Consider the following 9,177-nt stretch of genomic DNA (forward strand, 5'->3'; position numbering starts at 1 on the left):
CCCAGCACACTCCTCTGCCCCACCCATCTCGCTCTCAGGAGCTGCTCCCAGGCACCCTGTCAGGGCCAGCATTGGCCTCTGCTCCCTGTGCTCTCCCTGTGCCCATGTAAGTGTCCGAGTCTGTGCTTTGATTCTCCCCTCCCTGAACTGCTCCAGGCTCCTTCACTTGTCCCATCACCAGGTGAGCAGGATTCCTTATGCATTCTCTCTCCTGTCCCAGGGTCAAGGCAAATGCCACGCCCACAGCTACGTTATACTGACTGTTCTCATAGTGGCTTCACACTAAGAAAAATCCCCCAAACAGGTAAATGTCATCTATGCATAAAGTTCTCAGAATGTATAGAAATCTCCAATACCTTCATTTTATTTCATTGCACAAGAAATGAACAAAACAAAACTAATTAGAACAAACATACACAAGACAGCAGAATGCATTTTGATCCATTCTACACAATTTCATATCTCTTCTTTTACACAATGTAGAGTTGCATCATATATGCAGTCATACATGCACCAAGGTCAATGATATCCATCTCTTTCCACTATCTTCCCTGCCCCCATGCCAAAACCCTCCTCACCCTCCCATTTTCCCAATCTAAGGTCCTCCTTATGCGCTGTCCCCCATTATGGATCATTATCCACTTAGCAGAGACCACATTCGGCTTTTGAATTCTTGGGATTGGCTTACTTAGGTTAGTATGATATTCTCCAACTCCATCCATTTACCTGCAAATGCCAAAATTTTGTTGTCTTTTAATGCTGAGAATAAAGTTATGAAACTATACATTCCTAAGACTAGAAAAAAAATTTTTAAAAAATATGTACTCCATTTTTTGAGATAAGAAATGACAAAGGCATTATAAAACCAATGATTAATTTACCTATAACACTATCCATGCAATTAAGATTCTCATTTGAAGGAAATATGTAAAATTTTAGCTTTGTCATTAGCTGTTTGAATAACAGATTTTACAAATGCTTTGAAACTAATGAAAGACAATAAGAAGAAACTCAAATACTTCCTTCTTATTTTCTTGGTTTTAAGCTCTTTTGTTGACATAATCCCACATCATCCCATTCGCACACTCAAATGCTGAATGTAGAGGTCTGATTGTGTTCACAGACACATGCAGCAGCAGCCACAGCCAACATCAGAACATTCATCACTCACAAACAGGACAGGACCTCTCACTTCCTGCCCTCTGACTCCATTTCATACTCAAGCACATGCTGAGCTAATTTCTGTCCTCAGAGACCTGCCTGTTCTGAATGCTCCGCAGGAATAGGATATTATACTACACTGTTTTTCAAAGTTCAGAGTGTTTGTACACAACCACAGTGAACTGGTTCTCAGTGTCCACTCTCATTGTGTCATGAAAAGGTGCTACATAAGCAAACTTGTAGACATAAGGAAAAAGAAAAACACACAGATTTTAAAAAAAAATGAACACCTGTCACTAATGAAAACTACAAAACCATAAAGGGAAAAAGAAAAGAAAATACAGAAAGAGTCTGCAACACCCTCAGAAAGCTCTTACCAACGGTCAGAATTAGGTTCTTCACCATCAATAAAAACCACAAATGCAAATGGATCAAATCCAGCAATGAAAGACCCAGAGGAGATGAATGCATTCTGTTTCCTTTAGGATGTGACTGTGGGCCACCAAGGAGAGTTTCACCTCACACGCAAAGACACACCCAGGGTGACAGGTACTGCTGGGGAGGAGGATCCAGGTGAATGGAAACCAAGACAGACAAGAAGCAACTGCCTTCTACCAGAGAAAAGTGTCTCTAAAGTAAAACCCAGAGAGGAGGAAGGACTGACCTTGAGAAGTGACCTACAGCAAGGAGCAACAACTGCACATGGGCCCCCTGCACCAGAGAATCCAGGAACATGAATAAGACCTCAGTGGCCAAAGACAGAGGGATTCCCAGGGAACACAGCAGAGGCTCCAAAACCCCACTTTCAGAAATGCACAAAACACCAGGGTGGAAGAGGAACAAGGAAACGTCCCCTTTAAACCACTCTGTAGACCAAAGAGCCTTAACTGACATGGAGAGGATATTGCAGCCCATGGTCCAGAGCACTTTCTCCTGCGTAGCACAAGGAAAGTGCCCACTACGTCTTCCATCAGTCCACAAGGCCAGGGGGAAGACCCGAAAGCAGATGAAGCGTCTCTTCAGAGCACAATGAAACAAATCCACATCCCAACAGAAAGCTGGAAACTTCAGGAACATGAACCAGGCACCCACATGGGAATGAGTCAACATGACCTTGAAGAGCCTGTGGGTCATGGAAAGATCTAGAGTAACTGGAAAACTTCCTGAGAGGAAGGGAAGCAGAAAGTAAACCATGAAACTCAGGGGCCACAGCCCTGGATTCACAAGGACACAGAGAGCCTGAAGCCTGCTTCAGCCAAGGGGGAGCGTCACTCAGGCCTTGGAAGTGCACCTCCTCATCTCACCCAGACACCAAGGAAAACCACGGCTGGGGAAGGAGGGCACAATAAGGCCCAGACCAGGAATCAATGAGGTTCTGCCTTGATATATATACAGTCAGAAAAACAGAGCTGGAGGGTATAAAGGAGAAAGGCAATTCACACACTTTTAACCAGGAAAATTAAAAAAATTATTATACACATAAATGAATCAGACACAAAGAAGAAGATGCATCATCAGATATATTAGAAATGTAATATATGTAATATTGCTCTATGAACCCATATGCCAAAAGGTTTTGGAATATTACAAGAAATGGATACATTCCAAGGTAGAAAGAGCCTGTCAAGACTGAATCATGAAGAAACAGAAACTCAGAGGAGACCAGGAGAGAGGAGATTGAACCCCTAATGAGAACTCCACCATCAAAGGAGAGCCCACCCCTTCCTGGCCCCACTCCTGTTGATGCTACCAAATATTTACACACTGATAACAACTCTGTCCAAACTATTTCGCACTATTGAAGAGCAAGGGATTGCCCAGGCGGCTCTCTTCTCAGTCCTAGAAGGTAAACCCCACGGCAGATGTTCAGCAGGAAACATGTCATCCCCATCAGCACCGCCAGCTTCTACCAGGCTCAGACAACACAGGGAGCTCACAGCATGAGGCAGGAAGCTACCAGGACAGAGAACTTCAAAGGGACTCCAGAGCAGGCCTGCCACCCCCTCCAAAGTCACCTGCGGCCTGGGCTCTGAGCCTGCTCCTCGCACACCTATAAATGCAGCCGGCTCCTCGCTCCACTCACACTCAGGCCCCTGCCTCCTCTCCTCCAGTGACTCCAGCCATGAGGACCCTCGCCCTCCTCGCTGCCCTTCTCCTGCTGGCCCTCCAGGCCCAGGCTGAGCCTCTCCCAGAAAACAATGAGGAGGCCCCAGACCAGGAGCAGCCAGGGGAAGAGGACCAGGACATGGCCATCTCCTTTGCCGAGACTGAGGCCCCTGGTCTTCAGAGATCAGGTGAGTGTCCCCACCAGGGCACAGGAAAGGAGGATCAGGAAGGCTGCAGGCAGGCTGGGAAATGGGTCCCCAGAGGTCTCTCTCACTTTCAGGACCAACCGAACCTCTCTTAGATTGACTCCCTACTCAGAATTAAAGAAAGAGGAAAAGCAAGTGTAAGAGCTTCCTACCCCAAAGAGATTACATTCCAAATAATACTTCAAAATAAGTAGCCTTAAAATGTGGACAAACGTGGATTAGCTCATTTGGGATAAACATGGGAAACATGGTTGTAGAGAAAATGTTTTGCTCTATCAGAGGAGATTTAGAAACAGACTTCTGCTCTGAGTGTGATCAGAGTCCCTGTGGTGGGTCAGGGGCTCACAGAAGCCAAGGCAGGTGAGAATGGGTCTCCTGCCCATGAGTGGCTGACACTGCTGTGTGTTCCTGATCCTAGTCACAGGGCTGGTAGCAATGCTGGTGCAGGGTCCCCAATAGGGCTGACCTCACCCCAGCAGGGGCCTCTCCAGGACTCTTCACCAGGAGTCTGACTCACCACTCAATTCAACTTGCTCTCTCTGTGTCCCCAGGTGCACGTGGGATCCTGAAATGCCGCTGTGCATCAATTGCCTGTATTCCATTTCTAGAACGCAACACTGGGTCCTGCTTCCAGGGTCGTAAAGTCTACACGTTCTGTTGCCGCCGAGTATAATGACCAGAGAAAAACTTGGTCACCCCTTTCTTTGACACCTACAAGGAAACTGTCAGCACCCTTCACCCCAATCTAATTGTCCTCAATTTTCTCCATCTCAAATAAATTCCTCAGAGCAAGTTCTCTGTGTCTGTGCCTCTTTGATGATTGCCACGTGTCTCATGCTGGACTCTGTAGCTCAGGAACAAGAATCTGAAATATATTCTTCTAAACAAAAGCCTGGCTCCCAGCACTAGGAGGTCAGGGAGGAACACAGAGTCACACAGCAATGAGAAGTCTCAGCTGGTGCTCACCTCTACCTCCTCCCTGCCCCTCAGCTCTGCCTCCACTCAGACTGGGGGCACTGCGACCACCTTGCCCACATCCCATGTGCTACACAGTCAGAGCCAGAGTTCCTATCAGGAAGGCCACCATCCTCCTTGCCAAAGTCCCAGAGAGGATTCATGGGTCCAGGTGAAACAGTGGTCTCTGAGGCCAGTGGGTTGCATCAGCTCCATTAGAACCTCATGAGAGTGGGATGGGTCATACCAAAGATGCCAATGGCACAACAGAAAGCAGAGGAAGCCCAAATATCCCATGCATGCCACCACTTTTAAGTAGATTTGTCTTCTCTTGAAAGACCTGGGTTCTAACTGTACTCAAAGTGGGTCTTCACAAACCAGCACACCAGGGACAGCTCCTAGCTGCACCCTGCAGCTCACACTCTCTTAGTCACATCAAATCTGCTGAGATCCAGACTCTGCCTGTAACTCACAGCTCAGGGCATGTGAAAGCAAAAGTGCAGACATAAAGCCATTCTCCAAGCCACTAGGAGTCCCCATGGAGGCTGCAGGCATCTGGCCTCTGAGGCCCAAAATCCTGCACGTTGGAGTCAGGCAGGAAAAGGGTGTGAGGAAAGCGAGACAGCAACAGTGCCCTGTCAGAGCAACAGAGTCTGGACCGGGGGCCACCGCTCCCCTGCTACTGTCTGTATACTCTGTCCACCCCACGTCACACCCTGCTGGCTTTGCACTGTCCTGAGCAGGACTGCCTTCCAAGAGGTCATGCAGGCTCATACCAAATTCCCATCTCTTCCATGTCTCTAACCTCGGTCCCTCCCACAGTCACCCAGGCATCCTGGACACCTTCCACCATGTGTCTCAAATGTCCATCAGGACGTGACCTCAAACACTTTGTGAGGCCTCCACAGTCACACCCCGATGCCTCGTATCCCCTATCTTTGACACCTACAAGGAAACTGTTGGCACCCTTCACCCCAATCTAATCCCCCTCAGGATCCAGAGCACATGTTTGGAAAGAGAATTGGGTAGGTCAAGCCAAGGTTATCCTCACTGGTCTGGTCACTGGTAGAATTACCCAGAAAGCTGTAGAGACTCAAAGAGATGACAGGTGGCAGAGAGAAGGACGGCATTTCCAATCCACTCAGGGCCGATCTTCACCAAAACAACCATCTGGGCTCAGACATCAGAGTGACTAGCAACCCACAGCAATGCCCAGACCCCAGAGAGAGCACAGAGGGGCTTCTCCCACATCCATCCATCTGACTCTAAAGAGGGGCTGATATTAGGGCCAAGGTCTGCTCCTCTGAGGAGACCAGCACAGTGTCCTGGCCCCTAATGTCACCATTCACACCTGGCACCTCGGCACTGATGACAGAAGGGACAGAGACAATCCTCAGTCCTCACACACAAGGAACCAGTTCACACCCTGTGCACATGGGAAGAGCCAGGTCTGGGCTCAGCCTGTGGTTACCTGTAAGTGCCACTGCCCTGGGAGACTCATCAGGCTCATGGCTGAGTCAGACAGTCAGGCCACACCCAAAGCTCCAGGTTCACAAGGATTCTTACTGTGGACCTTCCCAGTAGATGTGCCATCACTGTGTTTCCACTAGTGAGGAATTCAGGACTGCCAATTCTACTGCCACTAGTTGAACAACTGAAATAAGTAGACAGCCACCCTTCCAAAATCATGCTGGTTTTTCTCACCCAACAGAATAAAGAACGACAAAATGAAACTAACATGTAATGTGGAAAATTCTCCTCTGCTGCCTCCTAATTCTCTGGAGTACCTTCAGAAACACTGTCCTCTGCTCCAGTTCTGAAAAACACCTGTGTCCTTCTTCTCTGTGATGGTGCTAAGCTTCAACCAGGGACATTGCTGGTGGCTGTCCCCCACCCCTGCTGCAAAGCCAGGTTACAGAGAAAGTTCTCAGGCCCAAGGGCCCCATGATGGGGAAGGAAGGGGAAATTCACACCAGAAAATCAATTTGGCCTCTCCTTCCCTTGGCTCATAGAGGCACAAACATCCATGCTGCCCCTGACAAACTCCTCCCAGCTGCCCCCCCTTGACCTGCCCCATTTGCTCAACCTTGAAGGACAAGCTCAGGCTTTCTGTCTTCCCTTAACATGTCCTGTGATCCTCGGACACCTTCATTTCTATTGCCTTTGAACTACAAGTTCCCACAATTAACATTACTAGAACTTTCTGGAAACCATCCTTGTGTGGTTCTGAGCTAGATGACTCCACTCCCTAAAGTCAATCCCTCCCTGGTGGGTTTAGGTCAGAAGCTGCCAGTTCCAGAGGTTTTCACACCTCGGGCTCCACCTCCACCTCCAGGTCATAACATATACCTATGAGTAAAATGAGACCAGGCACACTTTGCTGACCTGTTTCAAGCTACAAGTACCCACATGCTTATGGAGGGCATAACATTCCCCAAAGGGTCCCAGGTAACCAACAACAGCCTGCTACCTGTCCATGCTGAGGGGATTGGAGGGCTGGAGCTATTGAAGGTGAGCTCAGAGGCCCTGGGTGCTCAGAGACCCCCAGCCGCTCTAGGACTCAAGACTCTTCAGTGGAATCCTCATATTTCGTTGGTTCAGCTACCTGGGTCTAGTGGTGCAATGTGGGCTTTTGTCCCTCATTGATCAGAATTGATGCCAAAAGCCTGGGGACTTCCTCCTCCCCCCTGCACACCTTGGGGAAACAGACTTGAGTCTTGAGGGTGCCCATGCCACCTGCTGCCCATGATGTATTACTGCAGCACAACCTGCCCAATGTCCTCAAGGGACAGCGACCCCCTGCCTTGGCAGTCAGTGTAGGCATGGGCTCATTCTCAGGACTCTGGGTGTTGAGTGTGGAAACACTGAAGCTGTGAAGGGGAAGGACATGGAGACAGCCCTGGACCAGCAGATCCTTCCAGAGCATTCTCACAGGGGCTGGCCATTGCTGAGCTTCCATGGGGCAGTGGGGTGGGGCAAGACAGAGGCCCAGAGATAAAGTCCTCATGCCTGAGGTTCCTCCTAGGGGTGCTCCCCCCTAAAGGGTGTTCAGGACCCTCCTGAATTATGAAAGGGAAGGTATGTCCTCCCAGGTTTGTCCTTCAACCTTGATAACAGTGTGTGGGAAACAGGCCTTCAACATACGCTGGTCGTCTGTGTTTCCAGAGTTCGCTCAGGGAGACGAGAGAGGAAAGGGACCCACAGCAAGCTCCCACGGGGCCTCCAAAGCTGTTGACCTCCCCTGGACTAATGCTCTCCTCAACCTCATGGACCATCTAATTGCTTGGTGGCTGTGATGACCCATGAGCTGAGATTCTAACATGATAATCCTCAAAATCCCAAGTCCTGTGCAAGAGATGGAATCAGGGTCACTCCACATGTCTCAGGCTGGTGATAAAAGACCACACAAATACCAAAGTACCTATTTCTCAATTGTGGAGTTTGGGGACTGCTCTGCGACATCAAGGGTCAGCACCCACCCTGGATAGCACTGAAAAAAGGGCAAGAAGATCAAGAGAGAGAGCACATTCCAAACCCCTGTATTTATTAGGGAAAAAGACCTTCAATAGAAGAATATTCCACCCAAATTAGGCAAGGGACTGTGTTTCAAGGAACAGGGAAGCAGCCCAATTCCATTGGGTAACACCAAGCCCAGAGCGAGGCACTTCCTTGCTGAGCAAACTTAAGGCCCACTGGCTTGGCTCAGCGTGCAAGTCCAATTCAATACCCCCTGACTCAAGGCTGAGGGGGTGAGCCTAGCTCCTGTGCAGGGGGCCCTGACAGCTCCCTGTTCCCTTCTGTGTGAACATTTACCAGTAGTCCTGGGGACGGCTCTGTGGTATAACCTACTCCACATGGAAGAGACTGGGGGCCATGGAGTGTCCATGGTTGACCACGTAATTCCACATTTTCCATTTTGAAGGGTGATAAAGCATGGACAGATAAATTCTAAAACTCAAATTTGAGGTACAAGTAGAAAGTTTAATTACAAACCCAGAGTGTAGTTAATACCCCTTCATACTCCAAATTCAAGTACATGTGAAACAAGAGCCTTTGTAAATTAAGGCACATCCTGGAGTATTAAGGCATTTCTTTGGAAAATGGCCAAGGATGTCCAAAATTCCTTGCCTCTGCATGGATCCAGGCACTGGGGTTTGAGAGAAAGCTTTTGAGTCCATTCCTTTTGAAGACTTTGGAAAAACAACCCCTGTCCTCCGTCATTTTGGCCAAACATCAAGTGTCCTCCAGCTCAGAGCAGTGCCATTAAGACACACTTGCTGACCCTCCACAGAAGCTCTGCTTCATGTCTGGGAAAGGACCAGCACTTGGTACTTCTGCTGTGTTCCCTGCACTGCAAATGCCTCTGACACCAGGACCAGCCTGGGCACCCCTGCTCTGCATCCTGGGGAAGGACACTGCTCTCACATGCCCACCTGGAGACAGAAAGGACACCACTCTGTCCTCGTCCCCTCAATTCCAGGACCCTCCCTCCCTCTCTGTCCTGTGCTCAGGCTCCCCATGGTCACACCTCATCTTCTCCTCTCTGGGGTAACTCAGACCCAGACTCCAGCACACTCCTCTGCCCCACCCATCTCGCTCTCAGGAGCTGCTCCCAGGCACCCTGTCAGGGCCAGCATTGGCCTCTGCTCCCTGTGCTCTCCATGTGCCCATGTAAGTGTCCAAGTCTCTCTCCTGATCCAGGGTCAAGGCAAATGCCAAGCCCACAGCTACCTTACACTGTTCTCACAGT

Source organism: Marmota marmota, unplaced genomic scaffold, assembly GCF_001458135.2.
Source record: "Marmota marmota marmota unplaced genomic scaffold, marMar, whole genome shotgun sequence".
Classification (NCBI taxonomy): domain Eukaryota; kingdom Metazoa; phylum Chordata; class Mammalia; order Rodentia; family Sciuridae; genus Marmota; species Marmota marmota.